The sequence below is a fragment of the Staurois parvus genome, unplaced genomic scaffold (genome assembly GCF_062004578.1).
Source record: "Staurois parvus isolate SC_StPar_1 unplaced genomic scaffold, SC_StPar_1.0 ptg000894l, whole genome shotgun sequence".
Classification (NCBI taxonomy): Eukaryota; Metazoa; Chordata; class Amphibia; order Anura; family Ranidae; genus Staurois; species Staurois parvus.
Genome location: NW_028318690.1, coordinates 125,286 through 142,697, shown reverse-complemented (window position 1 = coordinate 142,697; position 17,412 = coordinate 125,286). Strand labels below are relative to the sequence as shown.

The window sequence follows — 17,412 nt, the reverse complement described above, 5'->3', positions numbered from 1 at the left end:
TGTCTTTCATATGTTTTTTTCACACCCTCAAATATTTTCATAGGATCACAATAAAAACAGAATAAAAATCACAGATAATGTCCTTAAACAAAGTGTACAGACTTAGCAAATCTACTTGTAGTATTAGATAAAAGCCATAGCAGTAGGTGTTCAATACCTTGTTTATGTATATTCTGTAAAAATGCTTTGAAAGTGTTTTTCTACTAAACTAACCCAAACCTATTTTTCTTACATACCTTTCAGAAATATTTTGTGGCTATTGTATTGATTTCTGTTACCTGTTTGGCTGTGTGTGATGCAGGCTGTTTTGCCAGTCTCGCTAAAAAGAGTGAAGATCCAGTAAAGGGTGAGTTGAAGTTTTTTCACCCCATATTAAAGCTAAAGCTGCTATGCTATTTGATTACGATATATATATATATATATATATATATATATATATATATATATATATATATCCCTAATTGCATGGAAAGAGTAGCTTGTATAATTCATGGCCAACCAGGCCAGGTACCCTGGTGCTCCGGAGGTGTTGATCAGATAGGGCAGAGGTGGACAGCACTCTGTCCTGATGCCAGTGCCTCTGCTGGGTATGCAGGATTCACAACCTTTATCTGTCATCACTCTAGAAGCACTGCATGCAGACACCTTTACACATCAGTGACAGGAAACCTTTGCTTTGAGCAGTACCACAGCCTATCTGTTTAATTTAATTGAATTACCAGCATTCACACAAGGCAACTGATACCAATATATCAGGACACAAGTTGCAATCTCTTGTCAAAGTAACCTCTTCTCTTATAAGGCCATTATTATATAAATGAGGATACATATATCTATATATTTTGGAGTACACATTTACATAATTCTCTGCATCCACCATTGCAGTGCCAGAGGCCTAGAGGGAACTGATAAGTCAACACACTTTTTCTTCCCCCTCTTACTGCTGGTGATGCAGTTTAATAGTTGAAGCTTACTACTCATGACTGTATAATTTGTTAAACGTTGCTAACTGATTATTCCTATTTTACCAGTGTTAACTGGGGTTGCATATCCTAAACCCATTATTCTTGTGGTCTACACTTTTGAACAAGACTAACCACATGCCGCCCAGCCACTGTATAAATACGGCGGCAGGGCGGCACGGCTGGGCAAAAGCACGTTTTAAAACGTGTGTTTTGAAAACAGGTAGGGGGTCCCGCCGATCACAGCCGCGGATGTCAGTCGCCGGGTCACAGCCGGTCGTTACCTGCTATGTCCCGGCGATCGGCAGCAATCGCTGACAGAGAGCACAGCTGCAGTAGCTGTGCTTTCTGTCAGTTCCCTGACAGCTCCAGGACACGCTGATCAGGACAGAAGAGTTTCTCTCTCCCGATCAGTGGTGTTCCCTGCAGTACACACCCCCGCCCCCTAGTAAAACACTCCCCTCACACAGTTAACCCTTTCGCTGAATAATAAACTTAACCCCTTCCTCCCCAGTGCCATTAGTACAGTGTCAGTGTTTTTTTTTTTTGCACTGATCACTGTATTGGTGTCACTGGGGATGTCAGTGACCCCAAGTCAGTACCCCCCAATGTCAGAATGTCCACCTCAGTCCCGCCATAAGTCACTGATTGCCGCCATAAGTCGCTGATCGCCGCCATTATTAGTATAAAAAAAACCTAAAAATCCAAGTATCTTTCCCGCCATTTGTAAACAATATAACTTTCATGTAAACCAATTAATTTACACGTATTGGGGTTTTTTTTTTTAGCAAAGACATGTCGCAGAATGCATTTTGGCAGAAATTTCTGACTAAATTTGATTTTAAAATTTTTTTTTTACTGGACATGTTTTATAGCAAAAAGTCCAAAATATTGTTTTTTTTCCTCAAAATTGTCAGCCTTTCTTTTTATAGTACAAAAAATAAAAACCGCACAGGAGATCAAATACCACCAAAAGAAAGCTCAATTTATGGGAAAAAAAAGGATGTAAATTTCATTTATTTACCGTATTGCATTACCGCGCAATTGTCTGTTAAACTAGCGCAGCGCTGTATAGCAAAAAAATGGCGTAAATTGCAGTATCTATACCATAGTTTGTAGACGCTATAACTTTCACACAAAGCAATCAATATACACTTATTGGGATTTTTTTTACCAAAAACATGTAGCAGAATACATTTTGGCCTAAATGTATAACCAACTTTGAGTTTACTACATATTTTTTATAGCTGAAAGTAAAAAATATTGTTTTTTTTCAAAATTTTTTGCCTTCTTTTGTTTATAGCGTGAAAAATAAAAAGCGCACAGGTGATCAAATACCACCAAAAGAAAGCTCTATTTGTGTGAAAAAAGGGACATAAATTTTGTTTGGGTGCAGCATTGCATGACCGCGCAATTATCAGTTGAATTAGTGCAGCGCCGAGTAGCAAAAAGAGGCCTGGTCATTAGGGGGGTAAATCCTCTGGAGGTCAAGTGGCTAATATAGAAGTGTTTCAAAAAAATTGTGTCTCTTGCATTATTATCCTATACTGTTGAAATATGTCTGAACCCAGAGTGTCAGAGGTGTCGGGAGGCTTGCAAGGTCAGGGCAACCACTAGCATTATCAAGTGCCCCCCTCTGGGGGTAGCACTACAGTATGAAGGAGAAAAAGGCTCACCAATTTACAAAATTTAACACATCATGAGAATGGAAAGTTATCTAGGCCTGGAGTCTTATGAGCAGGTAGTTGCGAGATGGAAAGTTTGGCCTTCTCTACGGAAATAGGAGCATCTAGTTCCTCTCACGTATGAGAGGAAGATGGGAGAGGTCATATAGTCAAACAGTTGTTGTTCTGTATAATGAACAGAGGATATACAGTATCTCACAGTGAGTACATCCCTCACATTTTTGTAAATATTTTATTATATTTTTTCATGTGAAAACACTGAAGAAATGACGCTTTGCTCCAATGTAAAGTAGTGAGTGTACAGCTTGTATAACAGTGTAAATTTGCTGTCTCCTCAAAATAACTCACTCAACACACAGCCATTAATGTCTAAACTGCTGGCAACAAAAGTAAGTACACTCCTAAGTGAAAATGTCCAAATTGGGCCCAAATTGTCAATATTTTGTATCGCCAGCATTATTTTCCAGCACTGCCTTAACCCTCTTGGGCATTGATTTCACCAGAGCTTCACAGGTTACCACTGGAGCCCTCTTCCACTCCTCCATGATGACATCACGGAGCTGGTGGATGTTAGAGACCTTGCGCTCCTCCACCTTCCATTTGAGGATGCCCCACAGATGCTCAATAGGGTTTAGGTCTGGAGACATGCTTGGCCAGTCAGTCACCTTTACCCTCAGCTTCTTTAGCAAGGCAGTGGTCATCTTGGAGGTGTGTTTTTGTGGTCGTTATGTTGGGGAGGGAATCATGCTCTGCTTCAGTATGTCACAGTACATTTTGGCATTTATTGTTCCCTTCAATGAACTGTAGCTCTCCAGTGCTGGCAGCACTTATGCAGCCCCAGACCATGACAGTCCCACCACCATGCAGGGGCAGACTGACCATTTGGAAACTCGGGCACTGCCTGAGGGCCCGGGGTCAGTAGGGGGCCCCATGAGATGCCCCTGGTACCTTTTTCATAGGCTTTTTTGAGTTTGGGCAAGGACACAGGGGCCCCATGATCCCCTATTGCCCGGGGGCCCCATGAGTTGTCAGTCAGCCCCTGCCACCATGATTGAATTTAGGCAAGACATACTTGTCTTTGAACTCCTCACCTGGTTGCCGCCACTCACGCTTGACACCATCTGAGCCAAATAAGTTTATCTTGGTCTCATCAGACCACAGGACATAGTTCCAGTAATCCATGTCCTTAGTCTGCTTTTCTTCAGCAAACTGTTTGTGGGCTTTCTTGTGCATCATCTTTAGAAGAGGATTCCTTCTGGGATGACAGCCATGCAGACCAATTTGATGCAGTGTGCGGCATATGGTCTGAGCACAGACAGGCTATCCCCCCACCCCTTCAATCTCTACAGCAATGCTGGCAGCACTCATATGCCTATTTCCCAAAGACAACCTCTGGATATGATGCTGAGCACGTGCACTCAACTTCTTTGGTCGACCATGGTGAGGCCTGTTCTGAGTGGAACCTATCCTGTTAAACCCGCTGTATGGTCTTGGCCACCATGCTGCAGCTCAGTTTCAGGGTCTTGGCAATCTTCTTATAGCCTAGGCCATCTTTATGTAGAGCAACAATTCTTTTTTTCAGATCCTCAGGGAGTTCTTCGCCATGAGGTGCCATGTTGAACTTCCAGTGACCAGTATGAGAGAGTGAGAACCATAACACCAAATTTAACACACCTGCTCCCCATTCACATCTGAGACCTTGTAACACTAATGAATCAGGACACTGGGGAGGGAAAATGGCTAATTGGGCCCAATTTGGACATTGACACTTAGGGGTGTACTCACTTTTGTTGCCAGCTGTTTAGACATTAATGGTTGTGTGAGTTATTTTGAGGGGACAGCAAATTTACAAAGTTATACAAGCTGTACACTCACTACTTGACATTGTAGCAAAGTGTCATTTCTTCAGTGTTGTCACATGAAAAGATATAAAATATTTACAAAAATGTGAGGGGTGTACTCACTTCCGTGAGATACTGTATATAGAAACGAGTAAATAGACATGAAAGTATTTCATAGGGATCTGTGCCAATCAGGCCATTGGATAAGTAGATATGGAGAATAGAAGTAGAGATCGAATCTAAAGACCAGCTTTATTACCACGCTCAAAGATTTTTTTGATAGTATAAAGCATTTTTTTCTTAGTAAAATCAATGAGGCAAAGCCTATACTCTCTATGTTTATGCAACCAGGTCTAAATATAGAATCCGGTAGGAGAAGTAGCATAATTACCTTCCGCTTGAAGCATAGCTGTCTCTAATTCCTCAGTAGGCAATTGGCTATTTTAACAAAGGTCACCAGTAATAGACATAAAGATTCCACGGACAGTGGTCTTAAAGGCCTCCCACTCCGTAGAAGAGTTATCCAAATGTAAATTCACATTCCATTAATCCGCAATACCATTTTTATATCCCCCCTGCACCTCTTCATCTTCCAGCCGCTGTGATTTCAGATGCCACATGGAGAGACCCAAATGGGGAAGAAGTTGGAGTTCTAGCAAAAGAAATACCTCTATGGAGCTAGGAAACAACCAGGATCAGAGGAAGAGTAGCAGGGGTAGCAAAGGCCAGATCTATACGAGACATAGTATGAAAAGAATCAGAATAGCAGGAGTACTGCAGGTATCTGGATGCTTCCATCCCTACACCTCAGTAAGATCATAAACCTGTATCCAGTCTAGAAATTTTCAATTCAGTTTACCACCACCCCCTAAGCAATCCATAGTAGGGTCTAACACAGCATTAAAGTACCCTATATAAAGTATTGGGCCACTGGGAAAAGCTAAAGTCTTACGGGCAAGTTAATTAGTACATCCATTGTAAAAAGGAGGTGGAAGATATAGATTCACCAAAGTAACGTTAGTGTATAATTAACTTCCCCTCAGGGTCTATAGACACCTGCTCTACATCAGCCAGAAGTGATTTGGCCAACAAAATAGACACCCCTCAGGAGTAAGAGGTATGGGTGGTGTGGAAGGACTTAGCTACACTGTGATGTTTAAGAACTAAGATTTTTGAATCAGTAAGATGAGTCTCCTGTAGGAAAACAACATTGGGTCTATGCTCTTTGAGGAAAGAAAACACTAGGGATCACTTTTGAGATGAGGTCAACCCTCTAGTATTCCAGAAACTATTTTTAAGACTGTAGACATAAGAAACAAGTACAGTTATAAAGAAGCAGACAGTACTGAAAAACTGCCTGGAGAGTTCCCAATTGAAGAAATAGCAGTGATGTACTTGAGTGAGAACATGTGAGACAAAAAAAAAAAAAAAGGAAGGAGGAACATCTGCAAGGCACTATACAAACCACAAAACGCCTACCTGGCCCACCCTGCCCTTCCATCCAGTTTTCTTAAGTTAGAGTAAAATATAAGTTTTCATGTGAGTACTGAGTCCTCCTAGAAGCATGCTTCTGTTATTGATTATTAGTCCATATTTAGTTCTAGTTTTAATGCTGGGGTTTCCATGAGTCAATTTGTGTTCAGTATTAAATGTGTTGATGCGGTATTCTACCCTTCTATGACAATGCTGTAGCTGAAAGACTAGTACACAATCAGCATTTTTTATGCAGTTGGCTGTAAGGATTGTTTGATCATTGTTATAATCATCGCACTTACCTGTAATAGCATCCCAAACAGGTGTACACTCTACACCTAATCAGGGGTATATATGAAACTAAAGGGATGCTACTTCTCTCCACTGGGAGGAGGGATAAAATAATGCTAATCTTCTTGAATCATGAGCTATAACCCAATTTCTCAACAATTGGTACCCCAGGGAGTAAATCTGAAAAAATCAAGAAGGTAACTGAAAAAATGTATAATTGAGTAACAAGAGACTACAATTTTATTAAGGGAACTCCATTTCATTATTTTAAAGCATAAAGGGTCTTTATTTATTTCAGGTACTTATATAGCGCCGTCAATTTACGCAGCGCTTTACATATATATTGTATATTTATTATTATTAATTTTTATGTAGCCACAACCAATCCCTTGGAAATATGACCTAGATCAGTGGTCTCCAAACTGTGGCCTAGGGGCCAGATGCGGCCCTTGGGACACTATTCCTCCCACTGATACTAGACACTATTCTGCCAACTGACATCAATAATGGTCATTTCTCCCACTGATACTAGCAATGGAACTCTATTCCTCCCAATGATACCAATGATGGGGCACTATTCCTCCCACTGACACCAAATATGGGGCACTATTCCTGCCACTGACAACAAAGATGGGGCACTATTCCTTCCACTGACATCTATGATATGGCACTATTCTTCCCACTGACACCAATGATGGGGCACTATACCTTCCACTGACACCAATGATGGGGCACTATACCCTCTACTGACACCAATGATGGGGCACTATTCCTCCCAGAGATGCCAATGATGGGGCATGATTCCTCCCAATTATACCAATGATGGGGCACTATTCCTCCCACTGATATCAATCATGAGGCACTATTCCTCCTACTGACACAAATGATGGGGCACTCTTCCTCCTAATGATACCAATGATGGGGCACAATTCCTCCCCTTTATACCAAATATGGCAATGTTTACTACCACTAATGCCAGGAAAATTTCCACTCCCTCTGGACACAGTCCACCCCCCCTAAAGTCTGAAGGACCTTTGTTTAGAAAGTTTGGACACCCCTGAATAAATAATGCTGCATACATGCTCTGGAAGAAGGGTCAGCCTGATCTTCGTCCACAGTGGGAGATTATTGCCTAGAGGGCTCTCCTGGGCACCTTACCATGTGCTTGTTAAGTGCAGACCTCAGATAGAGGGCCTACAGCCACTGTTTGCTGCTGAAGGCTAATTGAGAGGGCTGTCATCTAAGAATCTGGTCTCTGATCACTGGGAGGAGCTGCCTGCAGCATACAGGTACATACAAGAAAAAAAAAAATTTTCTTATAAAATTTTGCAAATAAATAATATTTCTTCAGAAATCTTGGTCAAAATTTATTCAGTTAACTTTTTAGTAAAAAAAAACCCAACTTAGTTTATAACCAAAAATTATAATTTTTTATTTTTATATTTTATTTTTTTATATTATTATTTATGTTTTTTTGTTTTAACATACTGTCACCCTAGCAGTATAGTGGGGGGGGGGAGGGGGGTGATGAAGATTTTTTTTTTTTTTACACTGATTGCTTTTACACCCATAAAGGCTGTAAAAGCAATCATTTCTCCTTCTCTCTGACTGCATTCTTGCAGCCATTGAGAAATACTGTGAGAGCTGTGATTGGTCACAGCTTCTCACATGGTACAAGGCTGTTGTGAATATCTAATCTCTGTGATCATTCACAGATTTCACAAGTAGTAAGCAATGATGTCAGGAAGTGACATCTCGCTTACTACTATTCATGTGATCACTGATTGGCCAATCAGTGATCACATGATCGGGACCTCACACAGAGGTCCCGTACAGTGATCAGTGCTCCCAGGGAACTTGCACAGCCTGTAAATGCGGGCGCCGTTTATGAACGGCAACCCGCTCCTACACTGCTCCCGTCCAGCTGTTTAGGTACATGGGCCAGACAGGAAGTGGTTAAGTAATTCCCCATTTTCCCCTCAATAAATAGCCTGTGTGACCTCTGGGACTTTCAGTAGGGATTTCCTACCACCACAGTTTTCAAAATAAAAAGCCATTTGGTTACCTGTTTAAAACAAAGGCCATTTGGTAACTAAACCAAATGTAAATCCTGTAAATTGTATAGACTAACCCCTAAATATTATGTTTACAAAGCTACTGCTCTATTTTCAGAATTTTAACCTGTGTTGGCTTGTTAATTTCCGCACCCCAACCATACTCTATTTCCTAAAGGCAAATAAATTGATATTCTGAAATAAACAATCCTTCTAGTTATGGAGAGATTGTAAGTCACTTCTTTTCCTGCCACAAGAGAGCGTGATTAGACAGATTGTGATGCTTATAGCACTCTTGCCCTGGATGGATATGGTCTAACAGCATGCAAGTTATTACATAGAGCTGCTTGGGTCTTTTTTCTAAAGTCAAATAGGCTGTTTGCTTTGCAAGGGGATCTTCTTCAGAGTTTAGTGGATGTGGCAAAATATACTACCCAATCACATGCAAGGAAAATTTAAAAAAATCAGCATTTCTTTTTTGAACATGATTGAATGATGAAAGGCAGCATAGCTTCACCTCATTCACTAACCTCTCGGAAAAATTCCCTTGCAAATTGCCACTTTCTTTACAGAAAACAAGCTATTTGCCTTTAGTAAATCAACCCCTATATATCAATAAATCATGAAGTAAGATTCTACCTAACATTCAGTTTCATGCCTCACTCCTGTAGGGCTTAATGACTTTCAACATGTCTAGATGTGTCCATTAGGGTAGTAGTTGGAACTGATAATATATATGTATATCTCTCCCACCCCACACGCCAAAGTCCTGGGTGTCACCCTGGACTCCCACCTTTCCTTCCTACCCCACATCCAACTGCTATCTAGATCTTGCAGGCTCCACCTCCGCAACATCTCCAAGATACTCACATTCCTCACCCCAGACACCACCAAACAACTCGTACACTCCCTCATCATCTCACGCCTGGACTATTGCAATTCCCTTCTCACTGGCCTACCCAAACGAGCGCTATCCCCACTCCAGTCGATCCTAAACTCAGCAGCTAGACTCATCCACCTCACCAACCGCTCCACATCTGCCTCCCCCCTCTGCCAATCCCTTCATTGGCTCCCGATTGCCCAACGCATCAAATTCAAACTGCTAACTCTGACCTACAAAGCCATTCACAATGCCGCCCCGAACTACATAACTGACCTGATACCCAAATACTACCCTACCCGTTCCCTCCGCTCCTCACAGGAGCTCCTACTCTCTAGCTCCCTGGTCTCCTCCTCCCACACCCGATTTCAGGACTTCTCCAGGACTTCCCCCATCCTCTGGAACTCCCTACCCCAATCCATCAGACTGTCGCCTACCCTCCTCACCTTCAAGCGCACCCTGAAAACCCTCCTCTTCAGGCAAGCCTACCCCAACCTCACCTAACAACTAACCTCCTCCACTCCTCCCGCCACTCCATCCCCCACAGCCATCTCCTCCTGTGCCACCTTCCCCTCCCTCCTAGATTGTAAGCTCGAAAGAGCAGGGCCCTCGAACCCCTCGTGTTTTGTATTGTTACTGTCTTGTCTCATGTTCTGTCCCCCTTGCTACTGTACAGCGCTGAGCATACCCTTTGGCGCAATATAAATACTGTATAATAATAATAATAATATTAATATATACTTTTTTTTAGTTATGGGACACCAAATATTTATGACGAGAACTGCAATTTCATATTTGACCAGAAGGCCTGCAAATATGTCCTAATACCAAATGAGGCTCCAGAAAAGCAATGCAATACACATGTGATGGTGGGATAAATACATTCTGCTGGAATCATCTACTGTAATCTCTTTCAAGAATTGAATGTAGAATTATGGCACCCAGTAGATTATAAAATAAATATATACTAGAAATATTACAGTTAATCTTTGTTTATTGCTGCACAAATAATGATTTACTGTATGACTGATTGGAGTAATTTATTATCTCTTCCTATTATTTTAAGCATAACAGACTCTTGAGCTATAATAACCAGTTGTGTCTTGGAAGGAGCAAGAGTACCAGGTTTAGTTAACACTCATGCAGCAATATTTTGTCTGAGTGTGTACTGTAGGTAGATTCCTTCTAAGTGGTTTAAACCAACCTTATAATGCAAATTAATTAAATTAATCCTGAAAGCCCAATCCTAGGTTGGATGCCCCCCTCCCCCCATTTCTTGGCCTCTCACCCCTTTCCCCTTTCCACTTTATCAACCTCCAGCTACGGGTGGTCCTTTATGCTGTATGTGGTGACGGAAGCACCATTCTCTGCGGCATTCTCCTGTGAGTCTAGGCCAATGTGATAATACACTCCCACTAGGTGTGTCCCTGACAACCTGGGCTCACAGGATGCCGCTGGGTGACACAAAACCTGAAAGAGGATATTAAGATCATATTAAACCAGGCTGTGTACATAATGTACACAACATACTTACCCTTAAAGTGTTACTAAACCCACAACAGTAACATCATTTGTATACGCAGAAAAGGATGTTTGTTATACTCACTGAGGAACCTAAACAGTTAATCCTCCGCATTGTGTAAAAAAGGCTGTTTGATCCTGTCTTCTCTGATTCTCCCCTTTTTCTACTTCTACTGTCCTCCAATCCATCTGCTGGTAGTACAGACCTCTAGGAGACACTCTGCACATGCTCAGTTTAGTGTGTATTACTAGAGAGTTTTTTTTACTTTAGGAGGGTGCATGTGATGAATACAGGGTCAATCAGCACTTTCCATACCAAGGGTCAGGGGTTATACAGCCGAATTGGACAGTCAGTGCAGAATGAAAACTCCTACTACATGCTTTACCCAGTGATTAGATGGACACTGATATAAGTCACAAGATTGCTATATACTGCTGATGAGAAAAGGTCATTATTTCTATGTACCCTGGGAGACCAGATACAGTGAATGCATGGGTTTAGTAACACTTTAAATATTAGCAATAAACAATTTACATTTAAATCAATATTTAAACCATAAAAGTGGTAACAAACTAAAGTAATACAAAATCAACTGACAGACAGGGTTTCTTCTGTCCTAAATCTTCCCCTGCCTGTCAGTGGGTAATGTGATCTGAGCCGCACATGCACAGCTCAGACCATATTTATGGCCCACTCTGCATGCTGTGGAAATTTAAGGGACATGATGTTGGACGTTGCACGGGAACCAGAAGTGGAGAAGCGGCCATCTTTATTGAGGTTATTCTGCACTTCAGCGTTCCAGGAAGCTGCTCGTGGCTGGGAAATGGGAAAATATGCGTTTTAATCAGTTTAAGAGTGTAAGCACATTTACTAAATTATCTGGATCTTTTTAAGTGAATATATTACACCATGTAGCTATTTCTTCTATCTATGAATGGCAATGTGAGACATAAAGGGATGAGTGGAATGAAGGGAAAACCTGAAATCTGAACTGAATCCTGGAATTTAACCCTGGCAGCTATTTCTATGTTGGAGTGAGAATCCATGGAATTATTTTTAAGGCTTTTTTCATACCTATTTAGGGTAATGGTACCAATCTCTCTGAGTCTGATCATTTCAAAAAACTCTGTTCACAAGAAACTTATTGGATATTTACATTAGATACATTGTCCCCAGGTGGACTCAACGAGGAATTAGACATTAACACTATACTATAAACACTACAATCTCCCATTCACAGCTACTCAACACTCACAATGATACTTCCCCCTTTTTTTTTTTTTTTTTTAATCCAATTTTTTTATCAAATTTTTTATCGAATTTTTTTATCGAAGTTTTTTTTTTATTAATTTCTTATTTTTTTAATCCAATTTTTAGTTTATTATTTATAACCTTTTGCTCATTATTTATATTTTATTCTATTTTTTACAATGTAATTTACTCTTTATAATGTAATTTGCATGTACTATTACCAATATGTTTATCATCCTACCATGTTAACACCCATTGTCAATATACCCGTTAGCAACATGTATATATGTTATAATTATTATGAAGCTCCTGTAGAGCCATAACCATATCCCACCTTGCAATCATGCTGTATTACCACTAAATATCTGCTCACTACTGTTACATAATTGATGTGCCAGTGCTGCAAGGTGAACACTAATCTTCCAGAATATAATTCTTAATTTTTTATTTTTTTTTCTGTTTCCTTTTTTATTCTGTATTCTTATTACCCCCATCAACTTTTTTCACATAGCTTCTTCGATTTTCAGCTGTTCAAAAATCTTTTATTAATGACATTTTTCATTTCATTAATTTTTTTCATTTTTTTTTTTTTTCATAATTTTTTTCATTTCATAATTTTTCTTTCGTCTTCTGTTTTCTTATTTATTACATTCTCTCTTTTTTCCATTTGGTTTCCTTTACCCCCCCAATTAACATCCATGACTTTACACTATTCACCTTACAGCAATGGTTAATCACTGGTTAATTGGTTAATTGATCAATTAGACTCATGTTCCCTATATATTCACCCCTGTTCATCCACCTCCCCCTGCTTGAAAAAGAAGCGCACTTCCGCCTTCCACGGCCAGTGCATGCTCCGAAACGCGTCGCAGTGCACCCTGGGATCTGACGTTATCATGGCCACGCCGCCGCTACGTTCCAACGTGCATTCCATCCGGCTCTGAGGGAGGACGTGCTCGCCGGCCGGCCTCACTGCTGTTCCCCTTCAGCCACCACTCTGTTCCAGCCGAGAGCTGACCTCCCCATATCGCAATAAGATAACGGCTCTTCACCCGGGTTTCCACCCCACCGTTAACTATTGTTAACCACGGTTTTTAAGCTTATGATTACTTCACACATGTGAGGGTTTCTACATTTAAACTTGAATTAAAAGACTTATTGCACTTAGAGGCGCTTCTCTCCTTTTCTCATCTACAGAAGTTGCTACAGCTTATTTGGAAGCCTTGCCCTCAGTGCCACACGGAATCCTACGCTCTTCATACAGTAGCCACTAATACCACGATCACCCCATACTACCATTTCCCAGGACTTTGCAGTGTTTGCGCTGTTACAACCCTTCCTCATTTTTTCTGAATCATGTATGCAATTCAGTCACCTAGAAGTGTTCACAGAGTGTTCACAAAAATGTGTATATAGAAGTGTACACAGTGTTTCACGATTTCACGTGTTGTTCACAATTTTTGAGTTTTTGATCTGCACGGTAAAATTTTTGTAGATTATATTTAAATAGATTTAATCACTGTAAACTGAGAATAATACATTATTTAGTTTTCTTTTCCTTTGGAGGTATACGTCTTTTTGGAAATACACGGGGATGATGAATCAGAATTTGCATGAATAATTGTTTGGAATTTTGGACTTTTTTTTTATTGTTTTCAATGACACTGGAAAAGCTTTACTATGATTGTAAAAAGGGGCAGAATCAGGTTTTAGCAGAGGTGCACTCCTCCTCAAAGTTGGTAAGCTAGTCTAAAGAAGCAAGTTCCTTGGAAGTTAGAAGAGACCTAAAAGGAGGCACTAAGATGATTCTATCTGGAGCGTGTTTATTGTAGCAAAGTCCTACGACATAGGATGTTATTACAGCACTAGTCAGTAGGCTGCAATAAGCCTGACAGTCTAGGCCTCAGTATGATAAGCTATGATGAAAGATGTACTGAACTGAAAGAAACAACTGAACTAAAAGTGGAACTGCACTGCATCTGAGCACCACATACCAAAAATGCTATTTAACTAATTGTTAATATTCAAAGCAAACTCACCCATCCACCCATATCTCCATGCTTTATTTTTCTGAGAAATCATTTTGAAAAACACCCCTGGCATTTCTGGCATTGGCCATATTGAGTGAAGGCAGATGATTCATGTAACACTTCCTGGAATCCATCTGCCCTTAGCTCAGCCATTGGCTGAGCTGAGAACCATCCGTCCACTCCTGAAGATTGCTGGGATATATGACATAATTTTCCTAGGCATGGAAACTAGAAAGCAACTGAAGAAATGCAAAAAAGAAGTTTAAAACAAGTAAATATTATATACTTTCCTATGCATTTACTAATGCTAGCAGCATAATGATTCAAAATAGTCCATGGTGATTGAGAGGGTGAAGTTCCATTTTAACATAGTCACTTTTATAGTAACTTGTGATGATCTAGGTATGTAACCCTCTCACTCGATCTGTAGCACAAGAGTTAGTCTCAGTAGGGGGCCCCTGTGTTCTCTTGATCCCTTTTGAGTGATACCAATGGCAGCACCATGGTCCACCCACCTGCTTGCAGGATTGTCTGTCCTGCTTGTCAGTAATACCAGCAGTCTGTGATCCCTCTTCACTTCTCCGCTCTGCAACCTGGCTCGGCCTGGATCTCCAGCATCCCGCACAGCCTTCTCCACACACCCATTCTCTGTCCTTCACCATCCACTTCCTTCCTGTCCGTTTCCTGTGCTTCTGAATATATATGCTCCCATCCCTTTGCCAGCTCTTCTGGGAAATGTAGTCTGTTTACTCCTTGTCTGAGCACAAAGATCCTGCTACCGGTATACAGGTTCAACAAGGCTTTTCTTCAACAAAATCTGCATAGCTGAACCACAGAACACTGCCATCTTCATTTAACATTCTGAAACCAGTATTATTGCAGGGTGTTCCATATGCCTTGTCAGTTATTCTTTATTCTATTTATCCCTATATATTTAAGACCAGGAGGATTTATTTTTTATATTTCTTATTTTATGTAACCCCATACATTTAAGACTGGGAGGATCTTTACCAAGAACTCTTGAGAAATGCAAAACTCTTCAAACTCTCTGTGATGAAGCACCTCCATTCTCTACATGCAATTTACAAACTTTGCAATACCTACCCCCTGTAAAAACCCTTACCATCAAAAAGAGCAATCTGTGTTGGCTTCCTCACAACATTCGGAGCCAAAATGTATCTCAAAGTACGGGCTGTTTTACATATAATAATTGATGATTTTTCTTTGCGCTGTCTTTTTGTAAAATAGTAAAGTGTTTCCCAATTATCCTTTTAAGATCCAGGATTAGAGAAATTGTTTTAAATGATATATTTCCTCTACTGTAGCACCCGCCTACTTAGGTGCTGAAATTAGGTAAATGTAGTCCTGGGCTAACTGTAATCAGTGATCACTTTTTCACAGGCTGCAGGTTTGATTGCTTCTCCTGCAAACCAGAATTTCTGGATGGTTCCAGAACAAAGATGTGGAGCAAGACAAATGGGCAGCATGAATATTTACATTGTCTCAGCCAATCCCTGTGGGAGAGTGCACAGGTGGTTGCTGAGAAGGTGTATAAATAGTCTGAGACCTAGAAAAGAAGTGTCTTGTCCCTGAGGAGGAGTTCACAGATAGGGGGGCTATCATGTGTTTGCTGTTCATCATGGTCCCAGATGGGCTTGCTGGGGGCCTGGTTGTTACTGAAAGTTGCTGAAGCTGACTGAGGGGCCTGATGTCTGAGAATCTAATCTGGTATCACAGGAAGAAAGTGTCTGGAAGATATTGGCAGGAGGAAGCCAATCATCTGAGGACATTTGTGAGTGCAGACTGGTGTGAGAGATCCCAAAGACTTAGTCTATTTAATTCTTACTGAAAGGACTTTGCTCTGATTTCTCAAATTGCTAATACAAGGTTTGGTCCACCATTTACTCCCCTTATCACTATCCAAGTTACCCAAAAATAAAAACACCAAAAAAAGAATACCCCTGGACTGTTCATTGACCCAAAAGAGTGACTGTGATTGTGTGCCTGGCTGTGGAGTAACTATTTTGAAAAGAACCCTGGGCATCTTTCTGGCAGCTTCTATGGGGAAGTGCTACACTAGTAAAATGTTCTTCTTACCAGGCTTCATTTTTCTCTCAGAATGTTTTTCACACATGAAGGATGATAACAGCCTCTTCTCAGAAATTTAGACATTATGGTCTGTGGTTTTGAAATATGTTTTAGTTTATTCCCATAAACCCAAATAGTGATGTCAAGAAAGTTTCTACTCACATTCATTTAAAAATTAATTCCATCATTGTTACTATTTGTGTGAGCTGTTCTTTGTTGTTTACAAGGTGAATTATTTTATGTGATTTTTTTTTTTTTAATAGAATGAATGATCTGCACAATCTAAAGCTCTTCCTCCTGTAACAAGATCCATTGTAAATAAATGTGCAGGTTTATTAATACATTGATATAGTTAAAGCAGAGTTCCAACCTAAAGGGAACATTCCACTTTAAGTCGTTGTCCCCCGCTCCCCATTAAGGATTGTCACTAGAGATGAGCGAAGAAATGAAAAATTCGATTCGACTGATTCGGCGAATTCGTGGACAATATTCGATTCGAGTCGAATAAATTCGCTGTGAATTTAACTTAAAAAAGGGTGTTTCTAGGCTTCAGAGAGACTTAATATTAGTGCAGAACACTGTACCTTTAATTTAAATGCCCTTGGAGTCTGCTGGGGAAGAGAAATAATACTGTCACTCAGTATGACATGCAGATGAGTGCCGTCGATCTTAGAATCACCGCACACTTCACTCATTTGGCCAGTCACGGGGTCAAAACCAGTGTTTGGAGCCACAGTGTGGCGGTGGAGGCAGCAGCAATGGGAGGCCATACAGCAACCTATGACAAAATGGAAACCAGCAGGAGTGTGAGGAGACCAGAAAGTGGCACATGCAGTGGGAGTAATGGGAGGCGGTACAAGGACCCATGTCACACTGTGGACCCAGCAGCAGCGTGACCAGGCGGTACGGGGGCCCATGGCAGATTACAGGCCTGGCAGCAGCAATGGGAGGCCCGTAATCTGCCAGCACCCTATGACAAAAAATGGAACACACCAGCAGTGTGTGAGGAGACCTGAAAGTGGCACATGGCAGAGTGTGGCGATGGAGACAGCAGCAATGGGAGGCCGTACAGGGACCCATGAGAGACTCTGGACCTGGCAGCAGCATGAGGAGGCGGTATAGGGGCCCATGGCAGATTAGGGGCCTGGCAGCAGCTATAGGAGGCCCGTAATCTGCCAGCACCCTATGACAAAAAATTGAACACACCAGCAGTGTGTGAGGAGACCTGAAAGTGGCACATGGCATGAGACACTCTGGACCTGGCAGCAGCATGAGGAGGCGGTATATAGGGGCCCATGGCAGATTAGGGGCCTGGCAGCAGCTATGGGAGGCCCG

The 17,412-nt window shown here is 41.1% G+C and overlaps 1 long non-coding RNA gene across 1 annotated transcript; it reads left to right on the top strand.

The window, feature by feature from the left end:
- Window positions 1-242: 242 nt before the first annotated feature.
- On the top strand, window positions 243-10,172 carry LOC149442350 (uncharacterized). Its single transcript, XR_016307199.1, has 2 exons — window positions 243-346; window positions 9,938-10,172. It is a non-coding gene; the product is annotated as an uncharacterized LOC149442350 (long non-coding RNA).
- The last annotated feature ends 7,240 nt before the right edge of the window (window positions 10,173-17,412 follow it).